The sequence below is a fragment of the Euprymna scolopes genome, chromosome 23 (genome assembly GCF_053919585.1).
Source record: "Euprymna scolopes isolate OS-2025 chromosome 23, ASM5391958v1, whole genome shotgun sequence".
Taxonomy (NCBI): domain Eukaryota; kingdom Metazoa; phylum Mollusca; class Cephalopoda; order Sepiida; family Sepiolidae; genus Euprymna; species Euprymna scolopes.
In genome coordinates, this window is record NC_136504.1 from 116,241,733 (window position 1) to 116,259,969 (window position 18,237).

The window sequence follows — 18,237 nt, forward strand, 5'->3', positions numbered from 1 at the left end:
AGGCATTTCATGTGGGAGATGAAAAACCAAGATGAAAAGAATTTTTCAGGTCCTTAAAATTTCTGAGTGGTTTAGAGAATATTTGACACATGCTTATGAGAAGTTGAAAACTAACCGAAAGTGACGTGAATAACGACAGATGATGCAACTTGCATGTTCAATATGATGTTCCATCATCTGTGAGTCATTCATTCATCATCTTCAATCGAGTTGGGTGAGGAGGATGAAGCGGCCGTTGTTTCCATAACTACAGAAGTAAATACAGCATAATCATTTGGCCACACTGTTTCTCATTAAAAGAAAGGACCAAGGACCTATGGCGCAATGATTAGAGTATGGGGGGGGGGGGAGAAATGAATTGTAAAAGTAATATTCTCCTGAAGGTTCAATTCTCAGTGTGGGTTGGTTGGTTTGTTGTTTGTTTTACGGCATATCAACCCTTTTCAGGTTATTTAATGCCGAATCCAAAGATTTTGAAGAAAGATTTAATAGAATATATTTGCCGTTTTCAAGTCGGTTTCTATTCAACCCTTAGTTGGGACCCTAACAGGTAATACCACTCCGGGTCAGAGTGGACCTGGGAGCAATGGCAATTAAAGCGTGGCTCCACACTCCCCAAAGCCCGCAAGCTGGGGCCTCACCATCGGATATAGTTTAAGGTCATATCCAGGACCCTCAGTGTGGGAGACCAAAAAATACAATTTCGAATTACTTAGAACCTCTATCCAGTCATGGCTGACGGAACAAGAGCATGCTACCCCAGTGAAATAAATAAAGGCTTCCGTTTGAAATCCCGTCCAGATTCTCAGTGTTGATTAAAACATTCCTGAGTTTGACAAGATACACCTGAAGAAGGCTGGAGGTTACAACCACTGAAATGTTGTGAAAATAACACTTAAAGATGAGAACAGTAGCGCAAAGAATCCAAATAAGACGAACAGAGAGAGTAGAGAAAATTGTTGGCAGTAGGTGTAGGTAGACGAGTGTCTACAACAAATAAGTTCATTCAAAAATACATTTTTTTTCGTGTAATTTCCAAAGTTTTTGTATATAAATTAAAAAATATAGCACATCAAATAATCTGCCTGACTCATTAAAGCAACTTGAAACGGGTGAAACAACACTTATTTAAAGTAGATACTTATTAAGTAGCCACCTGATTCTATTTGCAGCTGTCAATTATTTAATGAACAAATTCTAACTAATATTAAGGGAAAACAAATTTAACATCCGGGAAATCACAGGATCTTAAACTGACCTGAAGAGATTAGTAAAAATCTTGTAAAATATTACACTGATGTTATTGGTGCCCTATCATAGTCAGTCTTTAATCAAGCCTTATATACTGTTCATAACTTTATGTGCATATATATATATATATATATATTAAAAAGTCTGACTCATGTCCACAAAATCTACACCTAAATTTCAAGTGTTTAGACCCAAAATTGGCGGAGGAGTTTAGTAGAGTCTGCAAAGGTCAACTCTGACCTCTTGGCAGCCAAATTTTCGCCCCAAAACTGATTAAAAAGCTCTCACGTTGTAGAGAAAAACCAGCACTTGTGCACTTCTGCAAAGGAACCACCTTTTTGGTTTTCAGTTTGGAGAGTGCATATGCAGGGGCAGACAAATCCAATTTCAGGACTGAATCTCAAATGTGTTTTTGTTTGTTGTTTTTAAGTTTTTGTTAAATATTTATTTAATTAAAATAAATACAAGAAAATTATAACACAAAATAGACGGTTTTTAACACAAGAGATTTAATTTTTTATTTATTTTTTTTTTTTTTTTTTTTTTTTAGAACAAAGTCAAAATTCTGAAATTTTCGTAATCAGTAAATTTTAACAGTTGTCAAAATATGACTGAAAATTTCTAAATATTTTTGAACACATTGAAATGTATGAGTTTTGAAAAAAAAAAAAAAATTTTTTTAGACTAAAATTTTTTTAGACTGTTTTCCAAAGTCAAAATTATGTTGCGCATATTCAAGGTATTAACGTCCAATGTAGTTACAGCCATTTTCAGAAAAATTATTAGAGAATTCTTATATTGCAGTAGTCTGCCACCGCACTCTCCAAATGTCAAAACTGAAAACCAAAAAAAGTGCTTCCTTTACAGTAATGCACAAGTGCAGAAAAAGCATTAAATAAATGGCCTTTAATAAGTGATGTGCCTCTTCATAAATAGAAAAAGGATTGGTATGCCTTAAATTTGATAAGCTCAATAAATGAATGGCGAATAAGTGGTGTGTTTTTTCATTTAAAAAAGGGGGGGGGGTCTCACCCATGCACAAGACAGAGAGGTACAGAGTGTCTGTGTACTTACATAGTACACCATCCTGGTGCTACAACTGTTGTTCTCTGTATATTCTATTTAGTTCTTAATACAAGTATTTAACCCATATTCGTGTCTTTAGTGACCTTTCAGGACCACAAAAAAAAAAAAAAAAAAAAAAAAAAAAAAAATCGTTTTCAGTAACAAAAATAAAGGGTATTCATGAAGCAAATTCATATGAACAAGCTATGTTGGTCAGCTTCATTCCTTTGTTGGAATTCTCTCAAGAGGGACTGTGTGAGGTTGCCAACATACTCAAATGAAACATTATGGAACCGATTGACTGGACTCTGTCCATAACATCATTTACAATCTGTTTTTTTTTTTTTTAAATCCATTAGTACCATTTTTTTTTTTTTTTTTAAATAAAAATATTTTGTAAATGCAATATTATATTAATCAAAGATTTACTTGAGAATAACTAGGGAGACCCGATGTTGTCCAGGATTGAATGAAGACCAAATGTTCCACCCTCCCTTACTTTGTCACTGAAATCTGAAATTGCCTATTTTTTCAAATCAAATCGATTGATTTGATGCTCTAGAGCCCTCACCCTTCCAGCAGTGTACCAGAAAGAAGCTTCACATACCTACCTGCAGTAACAGTCCACAATACATTGTAATTTACATTGCACTGTAGAGAATCTGTTGATTATCAGTAAATAATGGATTGAATTAAAGTTTAAAATACAAAATCAAGCATTATAGTTCAGTTGTGCTTTAAACAGAAACATTCATTTCGAACACGCCCCTGTCATATCAAAGAACCAACTGTTGATTTATTAAATTGTTACACAATCACTTTAATTCAAGTTAAACATACAAAAGTTAAGTATTATGGTTCAATTGTGCTCTAAAAAGAAACGTTCATTGTGAACGTGCAGTCGTTTTATAAAATAATCTAGTTAATTTTATAGGTTGGGTCTTTCTGCTTGTGCGTTGATAGAACTTATCAAATGCACTTTTGATGTTATGTTGTACAAAAGTTGACTTCAGTCAAAATTAGACTCCCTTCTTTAATCAATTTTTTTGGATTATCGATACTTATCAGACACATTCTGATATAAAACCTATATAAGAACACTCCCAGACACATCAAATTACCTATGTGTGAAATTATTGAAAAAAACAAAAAACAAATAAACTAACATATCGTCACACCAATAGTCTACATAATACAACGGTTCTTTGACCAACGTGTGTAGGGGAAGATAAAGCAGAGAAGTGCTTTTACTTACATTCACAGTTCATCAAGATCATTTGAGAACTTGTTCCAAAGAGAAGTTTAAATGTCTAGTAAGAGTAAATAAAGAAATAACTGCCTTTAATTCTGACTGGCAAACAGGTCTCTCTATACAAACAGGTCTCTCTATGCTAACAATTCAAAAACTTCTCAACTGCCGTCTTAGTAAATCCTTTAAAAATGGCACACATGGTTTGGCCTTTATAGTTTTCTGTGTTTCATGGTATCCATTTTCAGGGCCGCACCTTCAATTTTAAGTTGGGTAAGATTGCTCGAAAAATGGTTAGATCACTCTACCATTCCAGAAGGTATCTCACTGCTGATGCAATCCTCTATCTGTATAAGAGTCAGGTATGCCCTAAAATGGAACGCTAGTCACATCTAGGCAGGAGCTGCTCGGCATGCCCTATCCAGCCTTGATAGAGGTCAAAAGTGGCTTCGAAATCTAGTAGGTGATGCCTTTCCCACAGAAGAGACGTTGTGAGCCTGTCTCTACTCTATCCTTATTTTCATGGTAAATGCTTGACTGAACTCCAATCTATGGTCCCCCTTGCCAAACTTTCACAAAACACTCAACTAGCTACAACCACTATACACGATTTCCCCTACTCTTTCTGTTCTTAAATCTAAATGCAGATTCCATGAACAAAGCTTCTTTCCTAGAACTGCCCATCTGTGAAACACTGTTCCACTGGCCTGCTTCCCGGTTGAATACAATATAGTAGCCTTCAAATTCAATGTAAACAAGTTTTTGTTGAACCGTCCCCATAAATTAAATTCTACCCAATTTACACCATTAACAATTACTACACGACCATCTTAAATTTACATTATCCTTGAGTGGTCTTTGAGCCTTGATAAATGGTGACAAGTTAAAAAAAGAAAAATGTTTTTTTTTTTTTTTTATCCTTGTAATATGGACAACAGTTTCATAGTTGAAATATGATTAATTAAGCTTATGGTCCTTAAAAAAATAAAAAAAAAAAAACACACACACACACACACATGGGTACTAATAAGTTTTTGTTTTAAGTATGGAGAATATTTTTATTAAAATCAAACATTAAAAAAAAAAAAGCTTTATTTGTTAAGTTTCACATGTCAAAAAATTCTACTTGTTGAATGATGCAACCAGAAAAGACAGTTTGTTCAAGACCATGTAGATAATGTGGTCCCGTCACGATTGACCAAATGTTTTTTTTTTTGTTGTTTTTTTTATTTCAACATGTCCGTGAGTAAACAATTTTTTTTATTTAGATCGTCAGTCTAAGCAATGAAGGGTCATCGACTAACTGGATAAGAAATAATAAAGAAACATGAAACACGATGTTACAGTAAGGGAAACAAAAAGATAAGAAAACTAGTTCGAAAATTGAAATGAAATGATATTCATTCTAACACCAAGTAAAAATTAAAGCAATACAAACTTTATATGAAAAAGTTTAAATTTTAAAGGTGTGGATTCTACAATGAACCTGATTATATATATTTTACTCCTAAGAAAAAATAAAGTTTCAGGTTAGACAGGGTTTTCACGTAATTCTTGTGAAAATAAATTTAAAAGACTTACCCATTTGTTTTTAATGAGAAATGCTTCCGAGTTTGTAATAATTTTATAAAATCTGAAAAAGAAAAAATGCCAACAGTTATCCCAGAAGGAGCATATATCTGTGTGTGTGTGTGTGTGTCTGTCTGTATTTTATATAAGAGATGAGACAATTCCAATATTTTTTTTCCAATTCCAATACAATTACAGATTCCGCATTAAATTCCTGATTCCGATACAATTACCGATTCTTTATAAATCTAAATATTTTACTATAAAAGTTGTTATTTTTCACGATTACCATAAAAACACGTGCTAAATGTACAGATCTGCCCTCACACATAAGGATGCACTTGTGAAGGATGATCTATCGATTTTAGTTTTACTAATAGTTTAAAATTAATATATATTCATTATTTTAGATTACTATCAACGGGAGAATATTTTTCTTTATAGAAAATCAAATAAAAAAAGCCAGTTAAAAGATGCGTTTTTGGCATCGGAAAACGGGCACAAATCTTTCTGATTTCAATACCACAAAAAGTTCAGATTTTTTTTCAATTTCCGATTAATCGTCCCAACACTAATACACACACACGTTTATTTATCTTCTTTGTAAGAGGTTAGACAAGGTCATATGGGGTTTTGAAAAGCCAGTGCACTAGGTAAAGTGGATTTTATCCTACAAGAATTTTGGAGTGGTCTCATTGGCATTTCTTGATTTTAAATAAACCACTACCTTTTCAGATAGAAGATAAAGTTTGGGAAGGTGGACCTGCAAGAATTAAATAGAGCCATACATCAGTCAAACAGCAACGATATCATTTTTGGACACATTCTAAGAAAATATTGTTAACTTGTGCAAATACCTATTCAACTATGCTATGTATAGGCATGGGTAGAAAGTTTGCTTGCCTTTTATAGAAATTGATGTTAATAGTGATGTGTTAGGACGATAGCATGTATTTAAGGGGAGATAATTCCTTTTGTGTTAGGCACAGTTATCTCTCCTTTTTAACTATTATACATGTTTTCGTGTGGAGATGTGAGAACAGGATGATTTTGAACTTTGGAAAATAAAGATGGAGAAATATTACTTTTAACCGTGATAATTGTGCCACACGAACTTTAGTAATATCGGACGGAGACTGATAGATGTAATTTATATAATTCTATGTTGCCTCTTTTTAAGTAAAATGTTTTTGTCAATCAACCGTGAGTATTCTGTCATCCATGTGCTACACGTTCATTTTCGAGCAAAATTTTCTGAAAGGCATTAACAGTCATAATATTCGAATAACCGCATTCATAACAGGAAGACGAGTTACTTTCAATAAAAGCGACTTTTTTTTTCAAGAAATTTCATACCATTCAGATTTTCCAATTCCATTTAGGGTTACTAGGGTTCAGTTATTGTTTACTCAGCATTCAATTCCAAACAAAGACGATACCAAGATCAAATTACTCTTCTAGAGTAAGGTTTTATAAAATCCAATAATTATATTCATTTTTAATTAGGCGGTTTTTATTATAATATTTGTGGAGTCTGCTCCTTCTGGTCACACATTTTTGCTGGGAGGATTGTTATACTGCATAACCACATTGACACACCAATTTCTGAAGTTAAGCAACATTGAGCCTGGTCATTACTAAAATGGGTGACCATTTTGGAATTCCAGGTGCTGCATGTGCTCTCTGCTAATCTCGACATTGTTTCCAGTCAGTCTTGGGCTTCTTCTTGCCACTGGACACAAGCAGTGCCGATTCAGGAGAGGCATGGGTAGAGATTATGCAACTCTTACCTCACAATTATACATGCAGCTACCCTTACAGGAGTGTCCATTATCTCTTTAGACATAACAGAGGCATCATAATTGTTTAAGAACTAATATGTAGTTAAAACAAGATAAATTATTTTTGACCACTTGAATAATTTCCAATGCTATTGATAATTTTTAAACAATCTTTTGTCATTTTATGTCTGAATTCATGTTTGGCAACATGGTGTGATTCATAAATCTATGACGTCACACCTGTGCTATAATTATTTTGTTTAGGTAATATTTTATTTTCTTTATGAAAAAGTTCAACTAGGTCAATTGATGAACCTTCAGACTGATACAACGCTCTATAACATGCAAGAGGGAAGAACGGATGTACAGAAATCTAAGACAATGGCAGAATCGTTAGAAAATAACATTCAGACTAGTGGGATAAGAGCTGCAAATGGATGGTAAACATTTAATGCTAGTAAGATTAAGCTGCTCTCCTTTAACAATTACAAGACGACTCTCCAACCACTGATATCCATGACAAATAACACCCTACCTGAAAATTCTTCCTTCAAACTCCTCGGCTAACACGTTACCACTACATATAAGATATAGATATTCAACTATTTCATTAAAGTTCTACTTTACATCGCGAAGTTAGTAAAGAAGTTGAGAACAATTTCCCTTCTCTCCAATCAACCATTTAATTATGTTATAATATACCTTTCTTGCGGTCTTTTTATTTTACTGAATTCCAGGGCAAGAATTCATCTAGTCTGGTGAAGTACCCAGTCTCATGTTGTTATCTCAGTTAACATCACTTGGAGTAAATGCACCATTCCTTGTAGAAGCCGCTATGGGTTAGCCATACAGAGGAGATCTTATTTGGGTCATGAATATTATGTGATTTTGAATATTTAGTCAGGGTTTACTTGTAGCGAAAAGTATTTTCATTCCAGGTTATCCTGACAAACCCCTGTACAGAGAGACCTTAGACATTCGAGGACAGTGTCTCGTGCAGTGCTTTTCAACCAGCGTTCCATGGAATATTAGTGTTCTGCCAGTACAGCTCAGGGGTTCTTCAATTTCTTAATTAGAACAAGGAACAAATAAACAGAATTTTGAAAACCTATTTTATTATTATATGCATATTTAAAAAAGAAAAATTGTAACATCACTTGGAGTAAGTGCATCATTCCTTGTAGGAACCACTATGGGTTAGCCATACCGAGGAGATCTTAGTTAGTCCATGAATACTATGTCATTTTGAATATTTAGTCAGGGTTTACTTGTAGCAAAAAGTATCCTCATGCCAAGTTGTCTGACAAACCCTTGTACAGAAACCTTAGAGACTCTAGGACAGTGATATGTCTTAATAGTTTTTCTTTGAATATATATATATATATATATATATATATATTGAATTACCTCCCTTGTTAAATACAAACTAAAAAGTTTCTGCCTTTATATTTTGTAACCTTTAAATTAATATCTGCATCTGACTGAAACTTTAATATTTTTTATAAACAAGACAATCGTTTCTCAAAGTTTGTAGTTGAGAAACCATGTCAAATAGGAGAGTGGAAAGCGGTCCTTTAGTCCTTATATTCCATGAGCGATGTTTCTGACAGAGGGGGAAGAACTGCTGTTTTCTGCGTCAGAATGTACCCATATAACAAATCATTAGTTTTTGACCTCTAAGTAGTATATTTTTTTTACAGTTTACCTCAAGTAGATCCATGCCTTGTCTGGAGCGATTTCCATAAAAAAAATAAAATATGCAGTTATTTTTGACAATATGAGAAGAGACACTAATAAACAATGATTGTATAACTTGTATAAATATGAGATGTGTGTACATAGCTGATAGTGTCGTCTAGTGTCTTTGTAATATATAAGAGAGTGTGCACACACACACACATATATACACACACGTGTCAACCGAAAGACAACAGAACTGGTATAAGTTACATAGCCGTGGGTGCTGGTATATATATATGTCGATGTATATATAATGGTCAGGGTCTGCTCGTTCGTGTGCTTGCAGATGTGGGTGTTTACATATTTAAAATGCAGTTTATCAAACGGAACACATTTCATATACAGTTCTTTTAACAAAATGAATAACCATCTTTGTAGTTGGTTGTTTTTGTTTTATGGTATATCAATCCTTTTCAGGTTATTTAATGCCAAATCCAGTGATTTTGAAGAAAAAAATTTTTTAATAGAGTATATTTGTTTATTTCAAGTCGGTTTTCTATTTAACCCATAGTTGGGATCCTAACAGGTACTACAACTCCGGGTCAGAGTGGACCTGGGAGCAATGGCAAAGGGTGGCTCCACACTCCCCAAAGCCCAAACTGGGGCCTCACCATCAGATATAGTTTAAGGTCATATCTGGGACCTTTGTCTGTGGCACACCAGACAAAAAAGGAACATACCTTAATTCCTTGTTCCTCGCTCTTGTTGGTTGTCACACAAGGGATACATTTTCCTCCAAAAGAACTCATTATTTTCATAGCAAGTGCTCATTTGAGCTCCAATCTATGGTCCCCACTTGCCTAACTTTCACAAAAAACACTCGACTAGCTACAATCACTATCAACAGTTTACCCCCCACTTTAAATCTAAATGCAGTTTCTCCCACTAAATGCAAATTCCACGAACACAGCTTCTTTCCTGGAACTGCTCTCCTGTAGAACATTGTTCCATTGACATGCTTCTCGGCCGACTACACCATAGAAGCCTTCAAGTCTAATGTAAACACGTTCTTATTGAACCGTCCCCTTAAATCAAATTCTACCCAACTTACACCATTAACGATTACTACACTACCACCATACATTCATTAATCCTTATCCTCGGACCTTGATAAATGGTGACTCCCTTGTAAAAAACTCAAAGACTAAATTATAATTCACATAACTTTATTTCATGGTTATGACTTCTCTCAGAGTTGTAGGCATTTCTCTACAGCCTTACATCTATGAGTTAGCCCACCATAACCCTTCCGTGGCCATCAAGAGGTTCAACTCTAGTCAGTCTCGACTCAGGATAACCAGTTGGCCTTTTCCGTGAATATATGATAAATCATTACTTGATTTGTTAACTGAAGCCACATAACGAGGTCAGTCGTTATTGTTTTGTTAAATTGCATTTTGTTATTCTAAACCAAAATTTCAAACCCCTTTATTTTTCTCATTTAAATTTTAATCGTATTTTGTTTTTAACTATTTCTTTCTAACACATTCTTCTGCTATCGAAATATTAATACTTGCACATTCTCCTAGCACCATCTCGTTTTAATCAGGTCATCTAACGTTTTACGGAATCCAATATTCAACAGATATATAAACTTATTTCATTCAGTATAAGTGAATGGAGTTGTTTTTTTTGTGTGTGAGAGAGAGAGAGAGAGAGAGAGAGAGAGAGAGAGAAAGAGAGAGATAGAGAGAGATAGAGAGAGAGAGAGAGACATACAGATTAACATTTTCAAATTTGTCTTTGTTCTGCAAGGATGACCTCGAATTTAGTATGTTACTGAAGAAACGGATGATTATACCATCAAGACAAAAAAAAAAAAAAAAAAAAAAAGTTGGCACATTGGCCATTTCAAGCGTATGTGTGTCAGCTATCCCAAGTGCAGTTCAGATGAAAATTCAGAATTACTAGACCCTAAAGAACATCCTGGAAAAAGGTTACGCAATCTAATAGGATGAATAGAAAGGCAAATCATAGTCATACTATTATACCATCTTAAAAGGTCAACGGTCACATGTCAATTTTGTCATTTTTCAAGGGAAACAAACAAAATTACAGTTGTTTTGAATGAGACTAACATTGAAAAAAGTAGTGGACAAAAATTACATTGAAATGAGAAATGTCAAGTACTCTATAAAAAAAACAAAAAACTGTTTCTTATAACATTCCTTTTATTTTATGCTAAGGAAAATTTTAAGTTTAAGGAAATATTCGTTATGGTAAAAAAAAATAAATTAAAAAAAAATATAAAAAAAAAAAAAATAAAAAAAAAAAAAAAAATAAAAAAAAAAATAAAAAAATAAATAAAAATAAAATAAAAAAAAAAATAAAAATAAAAAAATAAAAACAAAAAACTGTTTCTTATAACATTCCTTTTATTTTATGCTAAGGAAAATTTTAAGTTTAGGAAATATTCGTTATGGTAAAAAAAAAAAAATTAAAAAAAAATATTAAAAAAATAAAATAAAAATAAAAAAAAAAAAATAAAAAAATAAATAAAAATAAAAAAATAAAAATAAAAATAAAAAAATAAAAATAAAAATAAAAAAATAAAAATAAAAAATAAAAAAATAAATAAATAAAAATAAAAAAATAAAATAAAAATAAAAAAATAAAAATAAAAAAATAAAAATAAAAATAAAAAAATAAAAATATAAAAATAAAAAATAAATAAATAAAAAAATAAAAATAAAAATAAATAAAAAAAAATTAAAAAAATATAACATCTTGCTGTTCATCTCCCTTCATAATGTCCCTGCAGCTTATGTCCCCGATAGTAGACCCCTACTTCAAAGTGGCACTGTGCCTTGTTTGGAGTGAAAATTGGGGAGAAAAAGAAAAAGGCATCCCTTTGATATAGCCTTGCTTTCAAATATCATAACATAAGATCGTTGTTGTGATAGTGCAAAAAAGGAACTCAATTTCAACGTGCAGTGGTGCTTTACTGAAGTCAGCGAAACGTTATGTAAAAAAAAAAAAAAAGAAAAAAAATTTTTAAAAAGTGGGGAAGGGGTTGAAAGACAGCAAACAAAAAACTGTCTGCCAAGGGGTTATGAACTGAAGGAGTAAATTAAAGATTATCTCTCACAATTTGATTTTATTTGTATTGAACTATGTAGCACAGTATTACTTTCTGAATATTTATTAATACTTAACACATACGAGTCAGTTCTTGATTTAAAATACAATGTAAACTATTTTTCATAGAAATGTTAAACTTGTATTTGCTGTGTGTTGTTTTTTTTTCTGCTCAAAAAAACTAATTTTTTGCACTATCCAGAAAAATATTAACTTTATCAAAACATTTAAATATATTTCTCATTCCGATAAATTTCCACGGGTCCTGCCAATCTCAAATAATATTATGTTGGCACATTGGTTCTTGTTAGATCAGAGTTAAGCAACATTTTGCCTGCTCAAGGTCAGATGAGTAACCACTTAATAGCAGATGATTTATGTCACACCTAACTATGGACAAATAGCATCGCCAAACTGCATTGCCTAGCATGGTAACTATGGCAAAACCTCTGAATGACACCAATAAGGTGGAAGGAAACCAGGGAAGGGTTCCTCGTGCAAGAGTGATCAAACCCAAATGTTATCTATAAAATGTTACCTATAATGTTGATTGAAAATTTCTGAAAATGTATTTGTGTATAATATTCTTTCCACTTTACCATTAATTTTAGTTCAAAAGTTTCTTGAGAAAATATCGCACTGTATCTATTATAATGAAGATTTAGTATGTCTAGTTTAAAGTCAAAACCATACTTCCATAGCTGAAGTCTAAACCATACTTCCATAGCTGAAGTCTAAACCATACTTCCATAGCTGAAGTCTAAACCATACTTCCATAGCTGAAGTCAAAACCATACTTCCATAGCTGAAGTCAAAACCATACTTCCATAGCTGAAGTCAAAACCATACTTCCATAGCTGAAGTCAAAACCATACTTCCATAGCTGAAGTCAAAACCATACTTCCATAGCTGAAGTCAAAACCATACTTCCTGTGGTTTGAGTTGTCCCCCTTTGCAAATTGGCTGTTTGGAGAAATGAAAAACTAGATGGCTCTGGTTGATAGTCAATTTGCATAAGTGGAGAAATGGGCAGCATATAAATGGTACTTTTTTTTTTTAAGCAGGGTGAAGAGCGCAGAGAGTGAAACGACGGTTGGAAGAAGTGACGGCGAATTCTTTTTGTGACGGTGAAGAGCTCGACCTGTTGGAAGGAACAGCTGTGTCTTATATATTTTTTTTTTTTTACTTCACTACATTTCCATAGCTGAAGTCAAAACCATACTTCCATAGCTGAAGTCAAAACCATACTTCCATAGCTGAAGTCAAAACCATACTTCCATAGCTGAAGTCAAAACCATACTTCCATAGCTGAAGTCAAAACCATACTTCCATAGCTGAAGTCAAAACCATACTTCCATAGCTGAAGTCAAAACCATACTTCCATAGCTGAAGTCAAAACCATACTTCCATAGCTGAAGCCAAAACCATACTTTTATTATCTTCCAATGCGCAAGTCAGTTTACTATACTATTTCAGACATTCAATCCATGAATGAATTTGCGCATACGCAAAAAAATAATGTAAATGTCGGCAAGTTGAAATGAACATCTTGCATTTCATCTGCCGACATTTGTGTATACGTTATTGATCCTTTCAAAAAAAGGATTTTACTTGTTATAAACCATCCTGTGTGTATGATTACCATTTCCTGTAAATTTCAGTGTTATGTGACCAGAAGCTTATAAGTTTATCGGTTAAATATTTTCACACACGTTTTATTTATATAGATTAAAATGTTTCACATTGATAATTCGTGCTAAAAACCTTTTTTTTTTAATTTAACTTTCAAAGTTGGTTTTTGATTAATCTTTAGAAAATTCAGACAGAGACTAAAGATGTTTTTTGTCTTGCCAAAGATGCATAAAAACTCAAGATAACAAAGCTATCATTTCATTAAATGCTAGAGAATGCCTTCTCGTTCCATGCCAACATTCCGCATTTCAGCTTGTAATATTTTTAGTTTAATACCAAAAGAAAACATTCAGCCTCTTTTTTCACTCCCTTATCTGATTTCAAAAAGATTCAGCAGCTTTTTTTTTTTTTTGCTTTGTATATTTAACAAATAAAATAAGGACATTCAGAACTACAACTAATCTTAGATTAGAAAATACAAGTTTGTGTAAAGTCTCAAAAGGAATGTTTAGAAATCTGTTGATGTTGTACATTCATGTGGTTGGTGGTGATGGGGTGGATATATTCTCAAAGATTTTATATTAGCATTTTTTTTTTTTTTTTTTTTTTGAAAACGGGCCAATTCTGCTGCAGATAGTTACACAAATTTATTGAAAGTGGATACTGAAATATTTACAAAAAAAAAAAAAAAAAAAAAAAAAAAAAAAAAATGGAGACCTGATTTAACTTTTAATATGCAGACGTCAGAGAAAAATGTATCCACCTTGAAATTATCTTCTATTATATAAAAGGGGACTTGCCTGTATGTGTGCTTGTATGTTCAGCTAAAAGTAAAAACTACAAAAACACTTATAAAGTTTGTATAGTTTTGACCGACGTTTGATGAATATCTAAAATTTAGAAAAAGAATTTTAATTCTCAGGATCAAATGGACCAGGTTTCATTAGAGGGCAGTCGGTTTTTCAATGTTATTTATTAATTTGGAAAGAAAATGCAGATTCATGCCTTGAAGAATATATTATATAAAGGAGTGTGTGTGTATTTCAAAGAGGAATGAGCTGGAGGGAGATGGAAGACAGGTTGGGAAGAGAAAGGTAGAGACAGAAACACATATAAGTTTTTAATAGAAATCGGTTACACTTTTGTCTCAGGCAATACACACACACACACACACACACACACACACACACACACACAAGTATTGGATATCTGTTTTCTGTCATAATTCTAGTTTATGTTCACCATGTTGCCTAATATTTAGTAACAACTAAAACAACTGAGATATGTGGAAGGAATCCATTCGGTTGAATCCATTTTTTTTTTTAATCAAAGTTCAAAATTACCCTATGCAAAAATATTGGATACGTGACACTTTTTAAAGTTTCCAATCGAAACTTTGTATTTTAAAATACTTAAAATATTCAAATTTTCGATAGTATTGGAATGTTATTTCTGACCAATCAGAAGCACACCATTTTTTTTACAAAATAATACTGCTAATCATCTAACTCTTTGAAGTGCATTAATCATTAGGATTAAAAATGGCAAAAACTAAATTATCCAGTAATAGAAACGGCACTAACCCTATGCAGGTTGAACCGGCTTCCTCCAAAGGAGGAAATTCCATGGAAGTATGAAATTTGCAAGCAGTTCCCAGTTGCATGTATAGGAAATATCAAAATGTATAAGTATGGCGACAGTACAAACCTTTCAAGAAATGGAAAACAGAGAAAAGTGAGAGTACTTCAAGGTGGATCAGCAGAATGAGTAAAAAAAACTTCATTACTCGTTCTAAAATTAAAGCTGATCTTGAGAGTGCTAGAATTAATGTAAGTAAGAATACCATTAACAGAGTTCTATATTGTACAGGCTTTCATTCAAGATCACCAAGTGCTCTTACTGAAAACCAAACATTACAAAAACTGATTAATGTTTGTCGAAACTTATGAAAAAGGTATGAAGTTTTTAGAAAAGGTAATTTGGTTGTATGAAACGAAAGTTGAACCAATTTGGAAAGAACATAGCCCCAAGTGTTTGGCAAAAAAAAAAAAAAAAAAAAAAAAAATTATGACACTACCTTCAACAAGTATAATGCCATCTCCATAATAAAGTTTGGGATTGGTTCCATTATGAAATGAACATGATTTTCGTTCAACGGCACTGGTGAGTTCTCCAAGTTATGCATGTTAGAATGGATGGTGGCATGTACAGAGAAATTCTAGAGAAGAACCTTCAGAAATCTGCAACTTCTTTAGGACATGATCAGAATTTCGAGCTTGAACACGACAATGATCCGAAACATACAAAGGAAGAGCTTGAAAATAATGGTTTAGTTATGGTAGTCCATCCATGTGGATGACGATGACTTCATTTTAATTTTTTTTGACCGACTCCATTGATGACTGAAGCCCAATGCGTGATCTACACTGCTTTGCACTGACAGAGAACAGGATTTCGGTTTTGATGAGGAGTGGCCGCTGCTCATCAGTGTCTTAGTGTGCAACGCTCTGTAGCTGCTCGCTCATGCTCATTATTGAAGAAGGCCATCGTGTCTCTGTTGCCAAAGTCGCCAAAAGATTGAAGGGGATATTGCAACGCTTGATGCAGTCTATGTAATGTTACTTTGGGCAGCAAGGAAGAATGAAGTAATGGTGTATTAGTGTGAAAAACAATTCTAGAAAACAATTGGAAACAGTCAAATAAAATAGAGGCTATGCAACAAAATATTAAATTGATATATCTAATATTTTTGTATAAGGTAATTGTGACTGATAAAGATGGATTAAACCATGAGTTTATAATTTTCCTTCTGTAACAGGGCGCATATGGGTGTGTGTGTGAAAAATCAGCAGCAGCTGAAGAATAGCTGGCTAGTGAAAATATTAGCAGCAGCCATTAAAGCATGTATGCAAATTAGCAAGTGTGCGTGAGTTTGCATCACAAGAAAAGGAGAGAGAAATACACCACATGGCATGGTCAAAGAGGCAAGCAAATTGTGCTCCAGGGAAGATGGACGTTTAAATATGAGGACGAGAAAGCACTGGTTAGTGTCAGCTTGAGGTGGTAAATATGGAGACTCTTAAAAAGCATGTGTGCGAAAAGACTTTTGCAAGATAATGAAATGCATTGTTTTGGAAGAACCACATATGAATGCATTTTATTTGCACTTAAAGAAATGTTGAGTCAGATTTTATTTATTTCCCATTTTATTTATTTGTTCCTTTGTGGCAGTACCAAACAATGTGTGGGTCTGAGAGATTTGAAATATAATGGCAGTTAAAAAGTAATGGCCATGTTACACTTCCACATACAACTAAAACAACTTTACGAGATATTACTTACCAAATATCAAGCAAAATTGAAAACACTAAAGTTATAACAGAAAATAACATGTATCCAATACATGTGTATTAGGTTTTGAATTGACAGCTCTATTTTTTTTTAACTGCAGACTTGACAACTATCATTTAAGTTCAGCTTGGTTTGGCAACTCTTCATGGAGAGACTGACACCCAAGGAGCGTTTGTAAATTGCAAATGATATGATCAATTTACCGAGAGAAACATTTGATGATGAACGAATAATTTTCACAAAATGGACTTGTCAGTTGCCCACCTCGTTGATGCGATTTAACCCCATTAGATTATTTTCTTAAGTCCCATGTCTATGCTGATAAACCAGACACAATAGACCACTTGGATGACAACACTCAATGCCTTATTGCTGAAATACAGCCTAATTTCATACGTAGTTTGTGAAAATGGAATCTCTAGATAATGGCATTTGCACACAAGCCGTGGGATCATACCAAAAATTGCATTTAAAATATAAATGCCAAAAATTAATCTTTAGAATAAATTGCATTTGCATAATAAAAATATTTTTCTGTCATTTTAATTTCAAGTTTGCTGCCTCTAGAAAAAAAAAAAAAGACAAAAACCAGTTATATATATTTACATGTGTATCATAATTGCTATGAAGAACTTGGTCTTCATTAAACAGACTCAACTTTTCAGAAAATGGAATGGATATTCTCGCAGTACACATTTTTTTGTTGTTTACGTATAAATTTATTTGCATATGCATCATCATTAATTCCCTCCCCCCTTATAGGCAAATAGCCGATGCCATGTCGATGCCTTGAGAAAAGCAAAGGGAGTAAACCTTGACAAAAATCTGGGTTGGAGTCTGATGGGTGGATGAGGAAGCACTGCAACACCTTCCTAGCAACTTTTGATGGGTCGATGAGGAAACTGTTATTAGTGTGACTTTTCTGTTTAGTTTCATATTTTGTTTTTGTTTTTTTTTTAATTTTTGGGATTATTTTGTGAAGTTTGTTGCTAGGATAATTCCAGTAAATTTGCCATTTCTCCATTGACACATTATAAGAATACTCGTCCAAGGGAAGGTAGAAACAATAAATAACATTAGGTTTAAATAAAAAAAATTTTTCTGCAAGTACATATTCGGTGCCCCACCCCAATGGTAAAGCTTTCAAAAAAAAATTAAAGAAACTTTTACTCGCCCTGTTGCCTGGAATACATATTCTATAAGTCTAATAGTTTAGGATTTTATCAAGCATACACACATTGACGCTTACACGCATGCACCAGTCCTTTCAAAAATGCATTGCTTAATATGGCTTAGAAATTAATGACAAGCGATTCTTTTCCCTATCAATTTTTACTTTTTAATCCAACTTTTTTTTTAAGTCTTTTTTTTTTTTGTGTGATGAAAAGTGCGAGTTTGGGTGGCCGCATCCCTAAAATGGTTTTACTAAGAAATAATATACACATTCTAGGCAACATGGTTAATAGCATATCGCAAACAAAATTCACAATCCCTTCATTAGTTGAGATTATCCTGTACATA

At 33.0% G+C, this 18,237-nt stretch overlaps 1 protein-coding gene across 11 annotated transcripts in view; it reads right to left on the reverse strand.

The window, feature by feature from the left end:
- LOC145246151 (pleckstrin homology domain-containing family A member 1-like) overlaps positions 1 to 18,237 on the reverse strand; it is a 394,476-nt gene that overhangs the window by 182,767 nt on the left and 193,472 nt on the right. For 7 of the 11 annotated variants that reach the window (XM_080108017.1, XM_080108015.1, XM_080108011.1 and 4 more), the window contains one exon: positions 5,147 to 5,198. The exons of the other annotated variants lie outside the window; for them this stretch is intronic. The gene's annotated coding sequence lies outside the window, so the exon portion shown is untranslated. The remainder of the gene's footprint in view (positions 1 to 5,146; positions 5,199 to 18,237) is intronic. 11 annotated transcript variants of the gene reach the window in all.